This window comes from Pseudorca crassidens, chromosome X (genome assembly GCF_039906515.1).
Source record: "Pseudorca crassidens isolate mPseCra1 chromosome X, mPseCra1.hap1, whole genome shotgun sequence".
NCBI classification, from domain to species: Eukaryota; Metazoa; Chordata; class Mammalia; order Artiodactyla; family Delphinidae; genus Pseudorca; species Pseudorca crassidens.
Window position 1 is genome coordinate 74,076,600 of NC_090317.1, and position 23,677 is coordinate 74,100,276.

Here is a 23,677-nt window from a genome sequence, read left to right on the forward strand (position 1 = left end):
GTGATGGATTTTTTTCCAACAACCATGATCCTCTCAGCAGTAGATCTCCTTTTCCTGAAACCTCCTGACAAGGTACAAGGGTGAGGTTAGGGGTAGGATTTGGGGAGGGGGTCAGCACAGGGGGCAGACATGCATTGGAATTTCCTCAGGATTCTGTGGGTCCAGGGGCAAGGGAAGCTAGGGATGGTCAACACTAGGCCTGAATGCAGGACTGGCCTCTACATTTAGCTCATGGGGGCAAGGGGTCGAGGGTGAGGTCCAGTGAGCTCCTCTGGCCTCCCTGCCCTCCTGTGGCATCAGAAGCTCCCTCTACCCTGAAACCCAGGCGGCACGTGGCAAGCAGCTGGCTGGAGGTTTCTGTGCAAAGCTATGGTCATGGTTCACCAGAGCTAGGCCTGAAAATGGGTGAGCCTTGGTGTGCAGTTGAGGGAAGCTGGGCTGCCTTCCCTTCTGGAGGCTGTCTCTGGTCCAAAGCTAAAGGACTGCTGGAACTGCTGAGCTTGGGGCCTAATGACCATGCTTTGATTCTTACTCAGTACATCTTTGCTGCCTCTTCCTACCACTGTTAGACTCCTTTGAGCCTTCCCTGGAAATCCAAGAAGAGACTACAGGCCCTCCCTGGGTGGTTGCTTCCCTAGCCCAGGCAAGGTCCCCAGAGAGCTGCCTGGCCTTCTCCCAACACCAGATCCATCCTGAAATAAGAATAAGAATGATAGTCATAATAAGAAGATATTCTGCCTAATGAAGAGTACCAGTGAGGTACGTATTATTATTATTATTAAACCCATTTTGTAGATGAGCAAATTGAGGCTCAGAGAAGAAAATTACTTGCCACAGAGGTAGGAAGTAGTGAAGCCAAGATTTAAATGCAAATCTGTGACTCCAGAAAGTGTTTACAGTTATGGCATTCCCACTTCCCCATCCTCTTTCCTCATTACCCTCCCCTTCCCGCTTCCTCACACCCATCTTAGTCTCTGCTTTGTGTCTTCCTCTCCATCTCCCACCACTGCCCCCACTCCGGGCTTCAGGCAAGCCAGCCAGCGGCCAGCTCACCCCCTTGGCTGAAACGTGGAGCTCAGCTGCTCCAGACACACATTTTTACCAGACCAGATAAGGTTTCACCATTGGGGCAGTGAGCAATTTATTTCTGAGTCTGAAGTGGGAAAGGGGTGGTGTGAAGCCCTAGAATTCAGTCTGCTGAAGCAAAAAGAAGCAAGGAAGTGTGTGTGTGTGTGTGTGTGTGTGTGTGTGTGTGTGTGTAGAGGAATGGGGGAGGGAGCAGGAGACCTGAGTATCGTGGAAAGCAATGGAAGCTTGCTGGGTCCTCTTCAATCCTAAATGGAGAAATGGAATGTGGCAGAATTTGGGGCAGACACACTCAGCTGTCCCCACCTTTCAACTACTGCAGTCCAATCACCATACCCATCGCTGCTGAAAAATTCTCTTACGAAAGTCACCAAAGAACTTCTAATCACAAATCTGCTGGACACTTTCTTTTCCTTATATTTGACTTCACATTTGACACAGTTGGTCAGCCTCTCCTTTTGGGGACACTCTCTTCCCTTGGCTTCTCTGCCCCTGCATTCTCTAAATGTCCTCTTGCCTCTCTGATCCAACGCTGCTCAGTCTTCTTGACAGATTTTCTCTTGCTCTACTCATTCCAGAAGTCTCCCCAGACCCTAACCTTAGCCCTCTCCTCTTATGCTCTGTCCTTGCTCAGGGCCAGCTCACCCACTCCCGTGGCTTTACTGCCTATCTCTTTGCTTGTATCCCTCACATCTCTAGCCCCTTCCAGACTTACCTTCTGAGCTACAGGATCTGTCACTGCCTGACTGCTTTCTCAATCTGGATGGTCCGCGAGCACTTCAAATTCCACATGGCCAATCTAGAACGCAACTAATCTGCACACTGTTCCTTCTCTTGTGATTTCTGCGCCAATGACAGGAATCACTAGCCACCCAATTGTGCAAGCCAGAATTTGCTTTCACACCTCCCTCTCTACCATGCCTCCAGCCGATCAACCCCCAAGCCCCATTGCCGTTATATTCTAGATATACCAGAAAAAGTCCGCTTCGCTCCATATTCACTGCCGCCACCCCGGTCCAAGCCTCCATTGCCTCTTACTTAGACTACACAACATCCTTTTCAACAGTCTCCCTGCTTCCACTCTTGCTCCTCTATAATCCAGAATCCTCCCAGTGGCTAGAGTGATCTTGTAAATTACAGATAGATCTCCTTTCTCCTGCTTAAGAACTTTCAATATCTCCCAGCAGCCTCAAGATACAGTCCAAACTCCTTACCTGGCCTGGCCCCAGGCTACCTCTCCAGTCTCATCCCTTGACATCTCCTCCTATCCCCCACCCAAGTAGCCATCCCCGACTGTAGACTCCAGCAACACTGAGCTTCTCTCTGCTCCTTCAGGAGCAGACTTCAAGCTGTTCTGGAATGAGGGGGAGGCCGGAACTGAAGTGAGTTTCAAAAGGGAGGAGTGGCTTCCAAACATGGACAAAGAGTGTCCACGGTGGAGCTGGACACAAAGACAGGGCTTCTTAAGTGTCAATGACTCATTCCTGAATCCTTCAGGCTCTGAGACAACCAGAAGCTCGCTCCAGCTGGGGCCTGAAGGAAGCTAAGATATCACTTCTTCCTTTTTGGAGAGAAGTTGCAGGGCCCAAGGTTTCCTGTAGCTTCCCAGGGGCCAAGATGATCTTGCTCACATCCAGCTCCCCAGTGTCAGCTGCCACAAACGTCACAGCTTGAGACTGGAGAAACACAGAAGACATAGGTGGTTCCTTGGAAGAGAGCTGAGGAAGGCAGGCTGTGGCAAATAGAGCAGGCCCTCAGTCAGGGGAGGCTCTGAAGGGAAGGGTTGGGGCAGGGGAGGCAAAGTCAGAGAAATGGAAAAATATGAGAGAGACAGAGAGAGAGAGGAGAATACAGTGGGACCTAGAGTAAAAGTGAAAGAGATGGAAGACTGAGCTAGAGAGACAGTGAAAGAGAGAGATAAGTATGAGAGAGGGAGGGCAGGAGAGGGAGAGGAGAGACAGAGAGAGACTGGGATTAAGGGAAGGAAGACAAACAGAAAAGCAGAAGCAGAAACGGAGAGGTGCAGAGAAGGAGGGAGAGGTAAAAATGCACAGAGAAAGATAAAGAGAGAATAAGAGAAAAGAACAAATAGAAAAGGGCAAAAAAAGAGAGACCGAGGTTGGGAGAGAGAGAAAGAATGGGAAACAAGAGGGTGAGTGTAAAACCTGGACACCGTCATAGAAGGGCTCACAGAAAAATGCATGCCTAACTCAAGAGAAATCACTGCAAGGATTCCCAGCTCGGACAGACCCCAACCCAATGCCTGGGCCCTGAGCAACCAGCCCCACCTGTCCATCCTTGGACAGCTCTGTTAGAAAGTTCTTCCTTATTGTCAAATCAAGAGGGCGAGAGTGGACAGGATGGGAGCACAAGGCAAACTACCTGGGCTGTTCGGTTCTGAGAGGTCTAAAGTGAGGAAAGTCTGAGGGCAAGTCCACTGGGGAGAATGAGTGTTGGCCCCAGGCAAAGAGAAATGCCAGGGGCAGATGCGAAGCTGGGGTACAGGTCTAGAGCAGGGTCGGGGTGGAAGAGAGATGGGATCCAACAGGGAGTGGGTTCCAGGCAGTTGCTGAAATCGGTGCATGGGTGGCGTTGGGGCTGCTGGCTGGGGTGGCTCCAAAGGGCCGCCTACGCAGAACTCAATGCTGCCTACTTGTTGCCTCTGTCCATTGGTCAGGATGTGGAGAATGCTAGATTTGATGTCAGATGACCTGGCTTTGAAAGGCAGCCCCGCCCCTTCCTAGCTGTGTGGACCTGGGTCTTAGTTTCCTCATCTGTAAACTGGGGACAATACTCCTTACCTCATATTGTTGTTTGGATGATTCCAGATGATAATAGGGTAAAAATACCAACAGGGGCATGGTTTAGCCCTACTGCTGGAACCACACAGAACACATCGGCTTCCTCTGTCCCATGACAGCCCGTCAAAGGGCTAACACAAAGCCTCTGGCCCCTTCAGTCTTCTCTTTTCCAGGTCCTTCAATCATTCCTCGGAGGACAGGATGCCTCTTGAATTAGAAACTTAATGGAAGATCTCCCAGGGAGGATGCTGGGATGCAGGCAGTGAGAGAGCTTCGGTAGGCAAAAGCACCACATTTCAGAGGGCTTTTTAAAGACTCTAGCCCTGAAAGAGACCATTTGGCCCAAACCACTTTCCTTTTGCTAAATTAAAACCTCCTAGAAAGCCACAAGGAAAACCTCCTAGGGCAGGTCCTCCCCAAGCAGGCAGTTTATGGGGTGGAGTGGGGGGGGGCCTCAACTATAGTTGCTCCTCCACCCCCAAGAAAGAGCCACAGGGCAGGGCACTCTCAAGAAAGCTCCCCTAGAGCTGGAGCAACACTGCCTTGGGGTTCAACCCAAACTCAGGCCCCACAAGGTGCCGAGCAGGAAGGCTCTCTAGACAGATGGGCAGGGCTGGGGATGGGGGGGATGGGGGGAGTGGCTCAGCTGTGTGCTAAGGCCCAGAATCTTGGGTCTGCCAACAGAGGGAGCCAAGAGCAGAGGAAGATTGACCCAGAAATGGCAAAACCAGGGCTCTTCAACGGGGGTGACGGTGGGAGAATGGGAGTGGGCTATTTTGCAGCATTAATTTTGCAGTCCCACTAGCACCTTTGATGCGCCCTCTCAGTGCCCCTCTATCTGCCAAAGCCCTCTTCATGTCTCGGTGTGAGGAACTCAAATGTCCCTGGGAGCTGGGGGCTTGTGGGGAGGGGGAGGAAAGGAGCTGAGTGGGGGAGCTGTTCTGAAGGGGAGGAGGGAGGCAGTGGGGAGCAAGGCAGGCTGGTGAAGCCCTCCCCCCAGCAGGCACCTCAATAATCTGATTTCCATAAAGAGAACTTTCCAGGCCATAAAGATTTTATTGAAACTCCCAGCAGCCTGATAAAAGCATAATTCCACTGACCACAATCTACCTAGGAATAGCTCCAGGATATTAGGCTGAAACTCAGCAAAGCTATCCCTTCTGGAAGGCTGCTCTGCTCCCCTTCCCCCTTTCCACTTTTCTCCCATGGGAGGGAGGGGCCTCCATTTGGCCCAACTGTGGACTATCCACACTCCATTGGGGAAAATCCACTCATCCAGCCCTGAAAATAAGCCCAGCTCTACAGGCCTGGGACAGAAAGAAAGGATGCCCTGGGTCAGGCAGTACAGGAGTCTGCTGACATTCCTGCTGGAGTTCCATGCCTACCATGGCCTGGTCCAGACCTGCTGCTCCCGCAGGGTATGTACATAAGGGTCTGAAAGAGGGGCTTTCAGCTCTGAGCCCCTGACTGGGACCCAGTCTAGAATTGGAGTCTCCTGAGAGATGGTTGGAGACAACATAAAAGAAAGACTCCAGACTCTAGTGGCCAACAGTCCTGGATCTGAATCCTTGCTCTGCTGCTTACTGGCTATGTGACCTTAGGCGAGTCACTTGTCTTCTCTGAGTTCCAGCTTCCTATCTGCAAAATGAGGAAAAGAATACTTACTTATTCAAAGTGTTAAGGATAAGTGAGAGAATATGAGATGCCTAGTGTGATGCCTAGGATGAAGTAGGCTGTCAATACCCGCTACTCATCACCACCCTATTCCCCTCACCCCACATGACCACTCCCTTCTCCTCATTTCCACAGTTGGTCATAGTTCCCCTCAACCATAGCTGGTCCTCCACCTCCAAGAAAGAGCCACAGGGCAGGGTACTCCTAAGGGAGCCCCCATGGAGCTGAAGCAACACTGCCTCAGGGTCAGACCCCAACCCCAACCCCACGAGATGCAGAGTGGGAAGTTGAGGTAGACAGATGGGCAGGGCAGGGGATGATGGGGGTGAGGGGAGAGGCTCAGCTGTGTGCTTCCTTGTAGGAGACAATAGGTACCAAGAAAACAGCCTATGGAAGGTTCCCTGGTTCTATGGGTTAAAGTACTGATTTCTGACTAAACTAACCCCCTCTGTGACTTTGGGCAAGTCCTTTTCCCTCTCTGAGCCTCAGTCTCCCACCTGTCAAATAAGAGTGGGCAGTTAGATGAAGTGGTCTAAGTAACTTCCTGGTTCTGATTTTTTATGACTAGAACACTGCCTAAAATTCTGATTAGTCAGGACTATCCATTCATTTATTTTTTATTTATTTATTTATTTTTTTAAATTTTATTTATTTATTTATTTACTTATTTATTTATGGCTGTGTTGGGTCATCGTTTCTGTGCGTGGGCTTTCTCTAGTTGCGGCGAGCAGGGGCCACTCTTCATCGCGGTGCGTGGGCCTCTCACTGTCGCGGCCTCTCGTTGCGGAGCACAAGCTCCAGACGCGCAGGCTCAGTAGTTGTGGCTCACGGGCCTAGTTGCTCCGCAGCATGTGGGATCTTCCCAGATCAGGGCTCGAACCCGTGTCCCCCGCATTGGCAGGCAGATTCTCAACCACTGCGCCACCAGGGAAGCCCTCCATTCATTTATTTATTCAACAAATATTTAATAAGCTCCTTATATGTACCAGGCATTGGTTTAAATGCTGGGAATAAAGCATTTGGAAAAACAGAAAAAAAATGCTGCTTCATAGAGCTCAATGAAATCAATCAATAAAAGAAAGGGCCAGAGCTGCCCTGTCCTGCTGCAGAGCATGCATAGATGACCTCACTGATGGATGGGCCTGGAGAGATCCAGGTCCTGAGGAGGACAGAGACAGTTTACTCAGGTAACACCCAGGGTGATTCTGTGGCCTCTTCTTTACATCTCTTCTCATTGGTTAGGTCAGGAGTGGGAAGAGTGACAGCTCTGCCCATCAGGGAGTTCCCCTGAGAGTGGGGATCAGAGGGATTTCCATGCTCCCCAGAGTGGGGTGTGACCAACACCCCTTGATTCATACTATACCTGAGAGTTGCCTCTGGGCTGCCCACAGAGGGTCCCATGTAAAAGTGGCTACTTGCAAATGAGCCTTAATGGTTAGCAAGAGAAGGTGGAATGTGATACCCAATAGTGTAGAGACAGGAGGCAGACATATTGGGTCTGGACAGAAGACAAGACAGCAGGGGAAAGAATTCAACATTGAGCCTAAATAAAGGGTTAATTAGAGTCAATCCAGGAGCAGTTAGTATTCTGTTGGAGGTACCAGCAGGGGTAGGGAGACTCTGGGAAGGCTCCCAGAGGTGGCTTGGAAAGACAAGTTGAAGAATGAAGGTGGTCCATGTCTGTAGTACAAAGAGGCCAACCTGGTCTTTGGTTCAGCTCTGTCAATGATTTGCTGAGTACCAATAATTAAAGATTTGGACAAAATGATGTCTTAGGAAAGTCTCAGCAGGAGACTTGCTGTAGGTTGAGAGTGTCTAAAACTATACTGGAACCTCCATGAGGGTTGGTATCCCAGTACATAGCACAGAACCTGGCACAAAGCACATCCTCAACTAATGTTTGTTGAGTGGTTTGTCAGGACTGTGGGGGGATGCCGGAGATGGCAAGCTCTCTCTAGAGTCTCCTAGTTTCAGCTTCTACCACTCCTCCTAAGGAGTATGTTTACTGTTTTTTCTTGATTAGTCCTTATTATCCAACTTCTTTTTAAAACTTTTAAATTATTTTTTATTGAAATAAAGTTGATTTACAATGTTTCAGATATACACGAAAGTGATTCAGTTATATATATATGTATTTTTTTCTTTTTCAGATTCTTTTCCATTATAGTTATTATAAGATATTGAAGGGCTTCCCTGGTGGCGCAGTGGTTGAGAGTCCGCCTGCCGATGCAGGGGACACGGGTTCATGCCCCGGTCCGGGAAGATCCCACATGCCACGGAGCGGCTGGGCCCGTGAGCCATGGCCACTGATCCTGCACGTCCGGAGCCTGTGCTCCACAACGGGAGAAGCCACAACAGTGAGAGGCCCATGTACCGCAAAAAAAAAAAAAAAAAAAAAGATATTGAATATAGTTCCCTGTTCCTTGTGCTATACAGTAAATTATCCAGCTTCTGGTAAGATAATCTATATATTCCTTAAGGAACTACCTCAATCCCATTCTCAGTCTCTGTGGTTCAGTTAGAGGCTGACTCCACTCTTGGCTCAAGGGAAGAGCACATGATTCAGACCTCGCTCCATGTTCCTTGGCATAGAAATTAGTTTACAGGTGGGCACAATTAATTTAGAAACTTAGTTCTGGGACTTTTGAAAGAATTGTTGGGAAGAGATCATTTCTCTTTACATTGAATTTGGAGTTTGAGGGTGTTAACTTGAACCTGTTGGCCACCATCTAGTAACCACAAGAGAGCAGAACTGAGAGAACAAGAGCACAAGACTGAGTCTTAATGATTGCATGAGTCTCCAGATCCAGCTGTGCCTGAAGCTAGACCTACCCATGACCTTATCAACTTTGTGAGCTGATTAATATCCTTCTTTTAAAAACCTGATGCCTATGTCAGTTGGATTTGAGTTACATGCAACATGAAGAATGCTGTGAGTAATATACTTCCTCCTCACCTTCCATATGGTCCAGTCACTCAGGGTCACTTGCTAGTCTTTAATAAGTCATGAACTTTCATATCTCCATCTTTTGCGCATGCTGTTGCTTCGTTCACAGATGTCTGTCTATCCAGAGTCATTCAGAGCAGGACATCAGGAATGGTGGGGTAAGGGCCTCCAAAAATCTGCTACTCCTTAAAAGCAGTAAGAACTCCAGAACAAATGGTTAAAATCAACTTTTCTAGAACCTTGGAAAGTAACCAAAAGTTTGCAATGATATGAGGAGCATTATTTGAAAAAAAAAACAAAACTGCTGATTCTTGGTAAGAACAGTGAGATTTGTGAGGTTTGGACTTGTCCTATTCCCATCTCTTTCTCCCAAGTTCCATAGTAGCCTGGAAAACCAGTAGTCTAGCAACACCCAGAGGGAGCATACCAGGTTTGAAGATCCTCAAAAAGCCCAATTCCTAGAGAATTGTCACTACTTGACCTGTCTAGCAGCTCCTTGGAAAAGTATCACTCACAGAGTTTTTATTTGACCTGGCTCAGAGTCCACTCAGTGGGAAAGATCCTACCCCTAGAGCATTTATTGAAAACAACCAGTAACAATTGTTTAATACCACAGCAGCAGTACCAATTGGGGGAAAGAAGAGACTATCTGGTCAAAAAACTTAAAAGGAAGATCTGGGGAATGAGAAGTTAATAGGGGGCTTTGAAATGCTCTGACATGTCATATTCCTGAAGATCTAGGAGGCCACTTGCATTTGCAGGGCTGTGTGCATGCACCAAATACACCTGAAAAGGCCCTACTTTTTCACGTCTGGCTGACACTGGGGCTTGGTGGAGGTAGAAAGTGATGGCAAAGGCAGAATTGCAAACTGCTAGAGCATTGAAGGAGTAACCCGACACACACACGCACATGCACACACGCACAAACACACACACACAGCCTCTCATCAAAGGGTTGATGATCACTCATTCAAAGTATTTAAGGAAATTTCTGTTCAGTCATTAGTGACCACTAAGCTAACCAAGCATTCACTTCAGGAGCCACATATGACAGAAAATGTACTTTATAGAATTAGTTAGGAAAAGTCACTAAATAGGCAAACAACAACAACTAAAACAAGCAGTAACGAAACCAAACCCTGAGGAGAGGGGAGAAACTGATTTCCAGAGTTGCTACATTATAGTATTGAAATGTCAAGTTTTCTACAAAAAATTGTGATACATACAAAGAAAAAATGTATTGCCCATACACAGGAAAAGTAGCCAAAAGAAACTGTCCCTGAAGAAGAGGTTGGACTTACCAGGCAAAGACTTTAAATCAGCTATTACAAAATATGCTCCTCAAAAATCAGTTAATGTAAAGACTTCCCTGGGGGTCCAGTGGTTAAGAATCTGCCTTCCAATGGAGGGGACACAGGTTCAATCCCTGGTCGGGGAACTAAGATCCCACATGCCGCAGGGCAACTAAGCATGTGTGCTCTAGAGCCTGTGTGCCACAACTAGAGAGCCCACATGCCACAACGAAAGATCCCACATGCCACAACTAAGATCTCGTGTCACAACTAAGACCTGACACAGCCAAATAAATAAACAAATATTTTTTTAAAAAATCAGTTAATGTAATCTATCACAGCAACAGGCTAAAGAAGAAAAATTATATGATCATATCAACAGATGCAGAAAAAGCACTTGATCAATTAACGATAAAAACTCTCTTGATAAAGAACATCTACAAAAAACTTACAGCTAACATCATAATTAATGATGAGAAACTAGATGCTTTCCCCCTAACATCAGGAACAGGCACGGATGTCTGCTCTCACCACTCCCATTCGACATTGGAAGACTTAGCTAATGCTATAAGACCAAAAAAAGTATACATATTGGCAAGGAAGAAATAAAAAGTCTTTGTTCACAGGTGATATAATTGTCCACATAGAAAATCCTAAAGAATCAACAAAGACTCCTGGAACTAATAAGCAATTATAACAAGGTTGCAGAATATAAGGTTAATATAGGAGTATGTTTCTTAAAAACTGGAGGAAATCATGCCTAAAGAATTAAAGGGCATCCAAATTGAAAAGGAAGAAGTCAAATTATTTCTGTTTGCAGATGACATGATCTTATATGTAGAAAACCCTAAAGATTCCACAAAAAGTTGTTAGAACTAATAAATAAATTCAGCGAAATTGCAGGATACAAAATCAACAACAACAAAAAATCAATTGTGTGTCTATACATTAACAATGAACAATCCAAAAAGGAAATTTAGGGAACAATTCCATTAACAATAGCATCAAAAAGGATAAAATACTTGGGAATAAACTTAAGCAAGGAGGCAAAATTCTCATACACCGAAAACTACAAAATGTTGCTGAAATAAATGAAAGAAGACATGTAAAGTGAAAGATATCCCATGTTCATGGATTGAAAGACTTAATATTCTTAAGATGACAGTATTTACCCTAAGAGATCTACAGATTCAATGCAATCTCTGTCAAAATCCCAACAGTGTTTTTCTGTTTGTTTGTTTTGTTTTTTTCAGAAATAGGAAAAGCATCTTAAAGTTCATTGCAAGTTCAGGGAGCTCAAATAGCCAAAATACTCTTGAAAAAGAAGAACAAATTCAGAGTACTTACACTTCCTGATTTCATACCTTACTACAAAGCTATAGTAACCAAAACAGTGGAATACTGGCATAAGGACAGACATATAGACTAATGGAATAGAATAGACAGCCCAGAAATAAACCCTAGTGTATATGGCCAAATGATTTTTGACAAAGATGCTAAAACCATTCAGTAGGGAAAAGACAGTCTTTTCAAGAAATGGTGCCAGGAAAACTGGATATCCATGTGTGAAAGAATGAAATTGGACCCTTACCTAACACCATATAAAAAATTAACTCAAAATTGATCAAAGACCAAAACATAAGAGCTAAAACTCTAAAACTCTTAGAAGAAAACATGGGAGGAAATCTTAATGGCATTGGATTGACATCAAAAGCACAGGCAACAAAGGAAAAATAGACAAACTGGACTTCAAAATTAAAGACTTTTGTACATCAAAGGATACTATCAACAGAATGAAAAGACAACCTATAGAATAGGAAAAATATTTGCAAATCACATAGCTGATAAGAGATTAATATCCAGAGTATATAAAGAACTCCTAAAACCCAACAACAACAACAAAAAAACAAACAACCCAATTCAAAAATGGACAAAGGAATTGACATTTCTGCAAAGAAGGTATACAAATGGTCAATAAGCACATGAAAAGATGTTCAATATCATTAATCATTAGGGAAATGCAAATCAAAACCACAAAGAGACATTACTTCAGACATTACAACCATTAGGATGGTTATTTTTTTTTAAACCAAAACCAAAAAATCACAAAACAGAAAATAATAAGTATTGGCCAAGATGAGGGAAATCAGAACTCTTGTGCACTGCTGGTGGGAATGTAAAATGGTGCAGCTGCTGTGGAAAGCAGTAAGAGAAAAAAAAATAGAATTACTATATGATCCAGCAATTCCATTTATGGGTATATACCAAAAATAATTGAAAGCTGGGACTTGAACAGATACTCGTACACCTATGTTCATAGCAGTATTATTCACAATAGTCAAATGATGGAAACAACCCAAATGTCCATCAATGGATGAAGGGATGAACAAAATGTATGTACAATGGAATATTATTCAGCCTTAGAAAAGAAGGAAATTCTGACAAATACTGTAGCATGGATAAACCCTGAAGACATTATGCTAAATGAAATAAGCCAGACAGAAAAAGATAAATGTTGTATGATTCAACTTATGTGAGATACCTAGAGTAATCAAATTCATAGAGACAGAAAGTAGAATGGTGGTTACCAGGATCTGAAGAGAGGGAGGAATGGAGAGTTATTGTTTTCTGGAGATAAATGGTAGTGATGGCTGCACAACAATGTGAATGTACTTCATGCCAATAATATGTACACTTAAAATGGTTATAATGGTAAGTTTTATGTTATGTATATTTTACCACAATAAAACCAAATTTTAATAGATATGTATAATAAATTTATACTTGCTACCAAAAAAGATGGGTAAAATTGTGATTTTTATGTTATGCATATTTTAACACATACACACGCGTGCACACGCGTGCGCGCACACACACACACACACACACACACAAGAGCCAAATAGAAATTCTCAACTTGAAAATTACAGTAACTGAAATGAAAAATTCACTAGAGGGGGTCAACAGCTGATTTGAGCTGACAGAGGAAAGAATCAGCAAACTTGAACTTAAACTGAGATTTTCCAGTCTGAAGACTAAAAAAATTTTTTTAAAAATGAAGCAAAATGAACAGAGCCTCAAAGACACATGTGACATCATCAAGTGTATCAACACATGCATAATGGTAGTCCCTGAAGGAGAAGAGAGAAAGAAAGCAGAAGAGAAATAATAATCCAAAGTCCCAAATTTGGTTAAAAAAATACAACACCCATCTACATATTCAAGAAGCTCAATGAACTTCAGATAGGATAAATGCAATGAGATCCACACCTAGACATGTCATAGTCAATTGATAAAAGTCAAAGACAAAGAGAGAAACTTGAAAGCAGTAAGAGAAAAATCACATACAAGTGATCAGTAATAAGACTGATGAGATTATGAGAAACTAACTTCTCATCAGAAACCACAGAGGCTGAAAGACAGTGGAATGACTAATCAAACTGCTGAAAGAAAAAGATTGCCAAGCAAGAATTCTCTGTCCAGCAAAACTATCCTTGAAAATTAAGGAGAAATTAAGGCATTCCGAGTTTTAAAAAACAAACAAACTGATATTCCATTACTAGACCTACCCACTGATATTTCAGCACCAGACCTTCCCTACAAGAAATATTAAAGGGAGTTCTTCAGGCTGAAATGAAAGGACTCTACATGGTAACTTGAATCCACAGAAAGAAATCAAGAGTACTATTAAAGGTAACTACATAGGTATATAAATGACAATACAATTGCATTTTCATTTGTAATGCTTTTCTTCTGACTTAAAAGACAATGGTACAACAAAAACCCCACACACATACAAACATAAAAATACATTAAATTAGAATATACTCCTGAGGGATGGGGATGTGGAATGGAGTTATAAGTGTGAACAGAAAAATAAATTATGTAAAATATTTTAAAAAGACAATGGCATAAGGTAACAATAAAATTGTGTTAATGGGCTTATAATGTATAAAATTGAAATTTATATTACAATAACAGCACAAAGGAAGGAGGAGGGAATGACTATGTGGGAACAAAGTTTGTATACTATTGATATTAAGTTAGCATTAATCCAGACTAGAATGCTTTAAATTAAGATCTTAATTGTAATCTCCAGGACAACTACTAAAAAAAAAAAATCTCAAAAATACATGGTAAAATACATGACAAGAGAATAAAAATCGTACACTAAAATATCTAACTAACACAAAAGAAGACAGTAATGGAGGAATAGAGGAACAAAAAAGACACAAAACGTATAGAGAACTAATAGCAAATGGCAGGTATGATTCCAATCATATCAGTAATTGCATTAAATGTAAATGAATTAAATGCCTCAATCAAAAGGTAGAGATTGGCAAAACGGATTTTGCAAATCCATGATCAACTATATATTGTCTAAAAGAGGCATATATTAGATTTAAAGTCACAAATTCATTGAAAATAAAAGGATGAAAAAAGACATATCATGCAAACAGCAACCAAAAGATAGCTGAAGTAGCTATACTAATATCAACAAAATACACTTTAAGACAAGTTGTTACTAAAAAAATTATGTTTTATAATGATAAAAGGGTCAATTCATCAGGAAGGTATAAAAAATATAAATGTATATGCACCTAATAAAACAGCTCCAAATTACATGAAGCAAACACCAACAGAATTGAGGGAAGAAATAAACAATTCAACAATAATTTTTGAAGACTTCAATACCCCACTTTCAATATTAGATAGAACAACTAGGCAGATCAATAAAAATGTACATGACTTGAACAACACTATTAACCAGCCTAATAGACAGTTATAGAACACTCCACTCAACAACAGCTATATGCATACTCTTCTCAAGTGCACATGGAACATTCTCCATGGTAGATCATATATTAGATTATAAAACAAGCCTCAATAAGTTTAAAATAATTGAAATAATACAAAGTATGTTCTCCACTCAAAATGAAAATAAATTAAAAATCAATAAAACGAGGAAATTTGGGAAATTCACAAATGTGTAGAAATTAACACACTCCTACATAATCAATGGGTCAAAGAAAGACTACAAGAGAAACAAGAAAATGCTTTGAGATGAATGAAAACAGAAACACAACATACCAAAATGTATGGGATGCACCTAAAGCAATACCTAGAGGAATATTTATAGTTGTAAGTGCCCATATTAGAAAAGAAGAAAGATTTCAAATACAATAATAACCTAATCTTTCACCTTAAAAAACTAGACAAAGAAGAGCTAACTATACTTCAAGCAGGAGAAGGTGGGAAATAATAAAGATTAGAGCAGAAATGAATCAAATAAAGAATAGAAAAACAATAGAGAGAATCAACAAAATTTAAAGTTGTTTTTTTGAAAATATCAACAGAATTGACAAACTATTAACTAGGCTGAGGAAGAAAAAGAGAGAGAAGACTCAAATTACTAAAATGAGAAATGAAAGCAGGACATGACTACCATCCTTACAAAAATAAGAAGGACTATATGAAGGAATATTATGAAAAACCACATGCCAAAAAATTAAATAAACTAGATGAAAGGGACACATTTCTAGAGGGAAACTGCTGAAACTTATGTGAGAGAAATTAAAATTTTTTGAATAGACTATAACAAGAGACTGAACTAGTAATTTTTTAAAATCCCATAGAGAAAAGCTCAGACTCAGATGACTTTCCTAGTGAATTCTATCAAACATAAAGAAAACATAATACTAATTCTTCACAATCTCTTCCCCAAAAAAGATTAATAGGGAACACTTCCCAACTCATTCTATGACGTCAGTATTACCTTGATTCCAAAACCAAAACCATCACAAGAAAACTACAGTCCAATGCATATAGACTCCAAAATACTCAACAAAATACTAGCAAAAAAATCCAACAACTTATAAAAAGATTTATATACCAAGACAAAGTGGGATTTATCCCAGGAATTCAAGATTGCCTTAACATCCAAAAATGAGTCAATGTACACTATGTTAATAGAATAAAGGACAAATGAAATGCAATCATCTCATTGGACACAGAAATAGCTTTTTGACAAAATCCAACAAGCTTTCATGATAAAACACTAAACAAACTAGGAATAGAAGGAGACTTCCTCAATCTGATCAAGGACATCTACCAAAAACCCACAGCCAACATCATACTTCATGGTAAAAGACTAGATGCTTTGCCCTAAGATCAGAAACAAGACAAGGATATCTGTTTTTACCACTTCTGTTAAACATTGTATTGGAGGTTCTAACCAGGGCAATTAGGCAAGAAATAAATATTCATAAAGGCATCCAGACTGGAAAGAGGTAAAATTATCTCTATTCACAGATGGTATGACTTTTATAGAGAAAATCCCAAGGAATACACACACACACACACACACACACACACACACACACACAACACTATTAGAACTAATAACCAAGTTCAGCAAGGTTGCAAGATACAAAATCAATATATAAAAATTAATTGTATTTCTACACACTAGCAATGCACTATCTGAAAAAGAAATTAAGAAAATAGTTCCATTTACAGTAGCATCAAAAAGAATAAAAAACAACTAGGAATATATTTAATGAGTGAAGTACAAGTCCTATACATTGAAAACTATAAAAGATTGCTCAAATAAATGGAAGAAGACCTAGATAAATGGAAAGACATGACATGTTCATGTATTGGAAGGCTTAATATTAAGATGGCATTGAGCTCCAAATTGATCTATAGATTCAGTGCAATCCTTATAAAATAACCAGCTTTTGTTTTTAGAAATGGATAAGCAGATCCTAAAGTTCATGTGAAATTACAACGAATCCAGAATAGTCAAAACAAACTTGAAAGGGAAGAACAAAATTGGAACACTCTTCCTCGATTTCGAAACTCACTACAAAGCTACAGTAATCAAGACAGTGTGATACTGACAGAAGGATAGACATTGAGACAAATGGAATAGAATTGTGAGTCCAGAAATAAACTCTTGTGTGTACAATCAATTGATTTTCAACAAGAGTGCCAAGACAGTTCAGTGGGGACAAGAATAGTCTTTTCAACAAATAGTAGTGGGAAAACTGGCAAAATAATAAAGTTGGACCCTTACCTCATACCATATTAAAAAATTAATTCAAAACGTATTAGATGTAAGAGCTAAAAGTATAAAACTCTTAGAAGAAAACAGTGACTTTGGATTAGGTTCTTATGGTTTCTTAGACATGAGACCAAAAATACAGGTGAAAAAGAAAGAATAGACAAGTTGGACCTTATCAAAATTAAAAACTTTTGTGCTTCAAAGGACACCATCAAGAAAACAAAAAAGACAAATACACATCACCAGATGGGAGAAAATATTTGCCAACCATATATCTGATAAAGGATTTATACTTGGAACAAAGAACTCTTATAACTCAAAAATAAAAAGACAAACAATCCAATTAAAAACTTGGGAAATGATCTGAATAGATCATTTCTCAGGGCAGATATACCACTGGCCAAGAACACACGAAAAGATGCTCAACATCATTAGACATCAGAGAAATCAAAACCACAATGAGATACCAGTTCATACACACTGCAATTGCTATAACCAAAAAGACAATTAACAACAAGGGTTGGCAAGGATGTGGAGAAATTGGAACCATCATACACTGCTAGTAGAAATATAAAATGGGGCAACTGCTTTAGAAAACTATTTGGAAGTTCCTCAAAAAATTAAACATAAAATTACTATATGATCCAACAACGTCACTCATATATATATGTGTGTGTGTGTGTGTGTGTGTGTGTGTATATATATATATATATATATATATATACCCAAGAAAAATGAAAACATATGTCCACACAGAAACTTGTACATGAAGCTTCATAACAACATTATTCATAATAGCCAAAAAGTGGAAAAAACCCAAATGTCATCAACTGATGAATGGATAAACAAAATGTGGTTTATCCATATGATGGAACATTACTCAGCTGTGAAAAGGAACAAAGTACAGTTTCATGCTACAGCATGGATGAAGTTTGAAAACATTATGCTAAGTGGAAGAGACCAGACACAAATCCCACATAGTCTATGATTCCATTTGTATGAAATTTCCAGAAAAGGTAAATCCATAGAGATAGGCAGTAAATTAGTGGTTGTCAGAGGCATGGGGTGGGGAAGATGGGAATTGGGTATAGGATTTCTTTTGGGGTTGATGAAAATGCTCTAAAATTAGATAATGGTGATAGTCACACAACTCTGTGAATTTCCTAAAAACCACTGAATTGTGCAGTCTAAATTGGTGAATTTTATGGTTTGTGAATTATATCTCAATAAGAGTCTCATTAGAAAAAAACTAGTCACTCAGTTTCATTCTTCTGTGAAACAGTCCTGAGTTTCACAGCAAGGATAAGGCAACAGGAGGGAGAATGGCAAGGCCTGAGCTGCTAGTTATTGAGCATCTCTTCTTGGCAGGCACTGCACTGGGTACTTTGCATACCTCAACTTGTTTGAATCTAGGACTAATTCTGTGAGGAAGGAATTACCATCTCCAGTTTACAGCCGGCAAAACTGAGGCACTTGCAGGAAGTGGTGGAGGCTGGATTGAAATCCAGGTCTGTGCTCTATCCCCTCTTCCAGGGGCCTGGCTACAGGGGCTCCTGCCATGGACGAGCCTGTTCCTTTGATCCCTTTGGCCATGGAGTGGAGGAGACGGTGGGCACCAGCTGGCGCTTGGTCTCTGATGCCCTGTCCAACTGAGCTCTCCCTCTGGGGGCTGCAGGCTGGGCAGGGGTGTGCAGATGAGCTCAGCTCTGGCTGGTGCAAACCAGTCAAGTTGGAGGCTTGCAGACTGGGTGTATTTTTATCACAGGTCACAGGGAATTTCCCAACCAGGGGATCAATATCAGTTCATTATTCATGGGGGTGGAGTCTGGGGCTGGTAGCTGGTGGCAGCTGTGCTTAAGGACTCCTGCAGGCGTTTCCTCCTCCTAACAGTGCTTCCTCCCTCCCTTCCCTCACCCCAGCTGGGTGCTTTACAAAACTTACCTCGTTTATACACGTTATCTCAAGGGTTAGTAAGTAGGGTTGATTTAAGGACTGGTTTACTAAGGTACGGAAGGGTCGGGAGACTTACCCAAGACCACACAGCCAATAAGTGTCAGGGCGGGGTTTCAAATTGAGGTGGGAGAGAGACATCATAGTGGGTACCCCTCTTAAGGAAGTGATTTCACTTTTCCAGACTCAGCTTCTCTTCCCCCTTCCCCCTGTTCCCCCTCTCTAGCCTTCCCACTCACCTGAGCTCTCTGAGGACACTTTTCCAAGCAGTGTCAGCTGACTCTGTAAGGTGGGCAGTGATTCTTGCTTGACAGATGAGGAAAATGAGGCCCAGGGACGGAGAAACCACAAAGCAGCCCATCAGTGGCAGGGCCCCGACCAGAACTATGCTTCTCTCCCTTCTAGCTGAGCATTTTCCCCACAGTACACGGGCAGACAAACCAGTTTTCCAGACCAGCCTGGAAAGCGTGGGATGGAGGCTTTTAACCACATCCCACCTGCAAGAGCATAGGGCTGGGTCCCTCAGAAGTCCAGGCCTCGGCAGCTTCCTAAACCAAGATGCCCTAAGGGCTCATTGTCGCCCCCACCACCAGCTACACCCACCACCATCTTGGGCCCAGCTAGGGCCTTGCACAGGTTCAGAGGAGACCCTGGGGAGCATCAGTTCTGAGCTAGGCAGCAGGAGCAGCTCCAGACGCTGGCCCTTGGCCCCAAGTGAACTGTATTGCTGCCATCTTGGGCTTCCCCAGCAACCACAGGCACCTTGCTCCTCCTCCCCCGCCTCCCTCAGGACCCAGGCTGCTGCCTGGAGCCAGGCAGTCCACGGAAGCCCCATCCTCTGTCCCCCCAGAGGCAGATCAAATGACCATTAAGCTTTGAGCAGATGCAGACAGTTGAAGGTGAGGGCCCAGGGCAGGAAGCATTTTGTTCTCTGCTAATTGGCCTCCTATGGTCACCAGAGAGGGTCTGGGGCCTAGAAGGGAAAAAGCCACATCAGTTCTCCATGGCTGCTCCTCTGTGCGCCGAAACCTAAGTGCTTCAGGCCTGGTGGGCAAGCAGATGTCTGGACATACCACACTACGCAGCAGGGAAGGCTAGAAGGGGGGTTTGCATATGGTCTCAGCCCCTGTAGTCCAGCCTGCAGGGCCTCCCTGGGAGATGGGGGAAGGCCAGGGAGCCTGAAGGACAGGACACCTTTCAGGAGTCTGCTCTGAAACCCCGGGCTCTATTCATCCCCTCTCATGACCGCTGAGCCCGCTTCACCATTTCAGACTCATATGCCCTTATAAAGCATTGATTCCCCCACCTTCTCTCAGGGTACAGACAAGGATGCTGAGGCTCAGAGAGGGGAAAGTCTGTATTATGCAAAGCAGTGTCAGAGCTGAGATAAATCTCTACCCCCATCTCCATGCCTCACCCTGCCTGTGCCCCATTACCTCAGCTTAGAGATGCAAAGTCTTGGAAAGCAAGGATTCACCTCTGTTTTCCCAGCCCCAGTGTCTGGTGCTTAATAAATGTTCTAGACTGATGACTCCCTGATCAGAGCAGCTCCTTAGAGACCAGTTGAGCTTTGGAGAACCCTGATGACTGGCTTGAGGTGGGCTGGCCCCTGGCTTCCAGGCCTGGACCTCGGCCTCGCAGCTGCCTGTATGCTCCTGGAGCAACCCTCCCGTACCCAAGGCCATCTAGTGCCCAGGTCTGCCCTCGCTCTGCTGCTACAGCATCCAGGAGGCTGAAGCTCAGGCATATCTCACATCAAACTGACTCTGGTTCCCTGATTTCCCCACCTCCAGTCTCAGGCCTTGCCATGTCCCAAGCACCATCCAGGGAGGACCCACACAGGTCCATCCAGGGAGAGACCAGGGACCAGAAAATTCTTCAGGCAGGTCTTAGTCACAAAGAGGGATTGGTTTTTGAAAGTCCTTTGGCCCTTGACCCCCAGACCACCACCTCACTTCTTTCTGGGTAGAGAGTGCTGTCAGTATCCTCAACCTCTGCCTCCCCACTGCCACCCAGAGGAATCTCTTCTCAGCCAGTGTCTCTCCTTCATATCCTCCTTGTAGGTTTGAGTCCTTCAGGAAACATATCTGGGTCCCACTGAGAATGACCAGATTTCTGCAAGACTTCATGTTGTGGCTTCTGCTGGGCCCAGAATCAAATCAGCACTCTTGTCAGTGCCCACTGCCTGTGTCATGCCTAAGCTTGCTGTGCCCTTCAGGCACTGTCTTGCTGAGTTTCGCTACCCTTGCTAGGGCCTCTTTGGCATCTGTATTAGTTTTCCCAGCCATTCTCTTCCCTTTGTACCCACCCCACCCTTGGGCCCAAGCCAAACTAGCCTCATACTGAGCTCTATGGATGGATGTGGCAAGATAAATCCTTAAATGTGACAAGCGCTTCGATGGCCCCCATCTCATTTGATCCTCACATCAACCTGTTGAGGTGGGGATCCACAGTCCCAGTTTACAGATAAAGAAACTGAGGCTCAAAGAAATACTCACTGGCACAAAAAGTAAAACCAGGTCTGTCTGATTCCAAAGACAGAATTTGAACAGTGGGAATGAGATGAAATGGGGCCCGGGGAAAAGCCTGGAGGTGGGGCAGCTGCAGCGTGGGCTAGGAGATAGCCTGTGTAAACCTCTGAGAAAGCTGGGGAATCACCACTGGCATTTATTGGGCACTTACTGTGTGCTAGGCATTGTCCTAAGTGTTTTATATGCATTGTCTCCTTGAATCCACACAAGAACTCTGTGATGTCCATAATATTATTGTTCCCATTTTACAGAAACTGGGGCACAGAAAGCTGAAGCAACTTACCTAAGGCCTCCCAGGAAATAAGTGACGGAGAGGGGCCAGGACCTGAACAGTTGCTCTTTCTACTTGGTGGAGACAGGAATGGATGACTGATTGGCCCTGAGAAGTTCAGAGCCTAAGTGACTGACAGAAGGCTGGGTTGGTTGCAAACTGTGAAGTGCTGTGCAAATGTGCTCCAGTTGGTGTCAGAGGCCAAAGAGCCACGAACGTGAGTTTTGTTGGCAAAGGTGGAAGGGAATGGGAGCAGCTCAGGTCAAGGTTCCTCCCAGCGGTAAGGTAGCTGTGAGTGGAGGGTTAGACAGGCAGCCCTGCAAAATGGGGCCATTTGGCCAACCCAGGCACTCAAAGCTGGCTGATTCAGGGGTCCCGATCTGAATGACTGTAAGAAACCACGAGTCGGGGGTGTGAGCCAGCAGCCGGCAGCAGCCAAGGCAGTTTGAAAGAAGTGAGGGGCCAGGGCTCTTGCTGGGTAGGGAGTCAAGGACCCACTGGCCCATGGAGGTTGGAAAGGTGGCCCGGGTGAGTGTGCAGATGCCTGTCTGTGAATGCCATTTGAATTATCAGCTGGAGCTCACAGCCTTGTTCCGGGGAACAGCACACAGATGCCAGTGCCTCTGAATCCATGCTCACTGGGGGAGATCACGGGGGCAGATAGGAGAACTGGGGAGCTGGTCTTGAAGGGTGGCAGGACTTTGGCAGGCTGAGATGTGGGGAGGCATGAAGGCCTGGCGCGGCGGCCGCATCTGTGAACACCTATGGAGCGGCACCCACGCGCCCAGCCTGCCCCTCCCTTCTTTGTTATACCCAAACTCCTCCTTTATCATGGCATTGGATTTTAGTTGCTCACCCGTCTGCCTCCCTCACCCATTGGACTAGGAGCCGCACAAGGACAGGACCTGTCTTCATAGCCACAATTTATGAGGGCCGGCCCCGTGCTGGCCACTTTACATACCTTGCTTCTCTCCACGGTCTGAAAGTTCCCCGCTGTATCTCACTGAAGTCTGTAGGCTTGGAGGCCTAACTTGGTGTAGATCCCAGTGCGTTCAGCGTGGATGCCAGCGGTAGGAATGCATGAGAAATGAGCGTAGGTTTTGGTGACTCACTTGGTCACTGGGGTGAGGCCCTGTGGTGGTATTCAGGGGTGGGGTGTGGAGGAGTGTGTGTGCGTCTGCTGGTCCCAGTGGCAGCTGACTCAGATCCCTGGGTGCCTGTGCGGAGGGAACGACGGACGGGGCCTGGCACTGAGTCTTCCTGGTTTCCCAAGGACTGGGGGGCGACAGGGTGAGTTCTGCTCTGCTCCTCTCCCCTGGGATCCCCAGGGTGAAGCCCTGCACACCACCCCCACCCCACATCATCCCAGCTACTCTTCCTTCCTTAGCCCCAAATGAAATCTTATCAGCATATTAATAGGACATTATGGTTTCTAATGAGAATCAAGAAAACATTTATGGAACAGATTAAAGACAGCTCCACCCCATTAAACAGCCCTGAGCCTTCCCTGGGGATCCGCGGGTGGGGGAGGGGTGGAGTGGCTGGGAAGAGGGGAGCTGTTTTCTCTGCTGGCCCCACAAGAGGGAAAGCGGGGAGAGAGAGTTACAGGGAGAGGAGCTAGACCTAGACCACCAGGCCCCTGCTCTCCTTTTTTTTCTGGGTTCCAAGTTAAGAGTTGCACCTGCAGACAATGGCATTGCCATCATCCTAGTCCCAGAAGGCTCCTCGGGGCAAAGAGGCCTGATGCCTGGTGCCAACAGGTCCACCACCCCGGCTGGGACTCTCATCTCTAAACAAGGACCCGACTGGGCATCTATTCTGTGCCAGGCACCACGTGGGGCACTTCCCCACACGGGATCAAACTGAATCCATAAAACAACTGTGCAAAGCAGATGTCTGCCTTCAGTTGGCTTTAGACATGAGGCTCAGAGAAGGGAAGCAACTTGCCCAAGGTCACACAGCAACTCTGGGATTCTAATCTCAGTCTGTCTGGTTCTAAAGCCCACGTTCTTTCCTTTACACCACGAAGCTTAATGAGAACCACCTCGGTATAAGTGAC

General features: G+C 44.1%; 1 long non-coding RNA gene across 1 annotated transcript; it reads right to left on the reverse strand.

The window, feature by feature from the left end:
- Positions 1 to 4,760: 4,760 nt before the first annotated feature.
- Positions 4,761 to 22,683, reverse strand: LOC137216498 (uncharacterized). The gene is made up of 3 exons (XR_010939794.1): positions 22,580 to 22,683; positions 8,518 to 8,710; positions 4,761 to 5,525 (listed from the first exon to the last, which is right to left on the reverse strand). It is a non-coding gene; the product is annotated as an uncharacterized lncRNA (long non-coding RNA).
- Between the last annotated feature and the right edge of the window lie 994 nt (positions 22,684 to 23,677).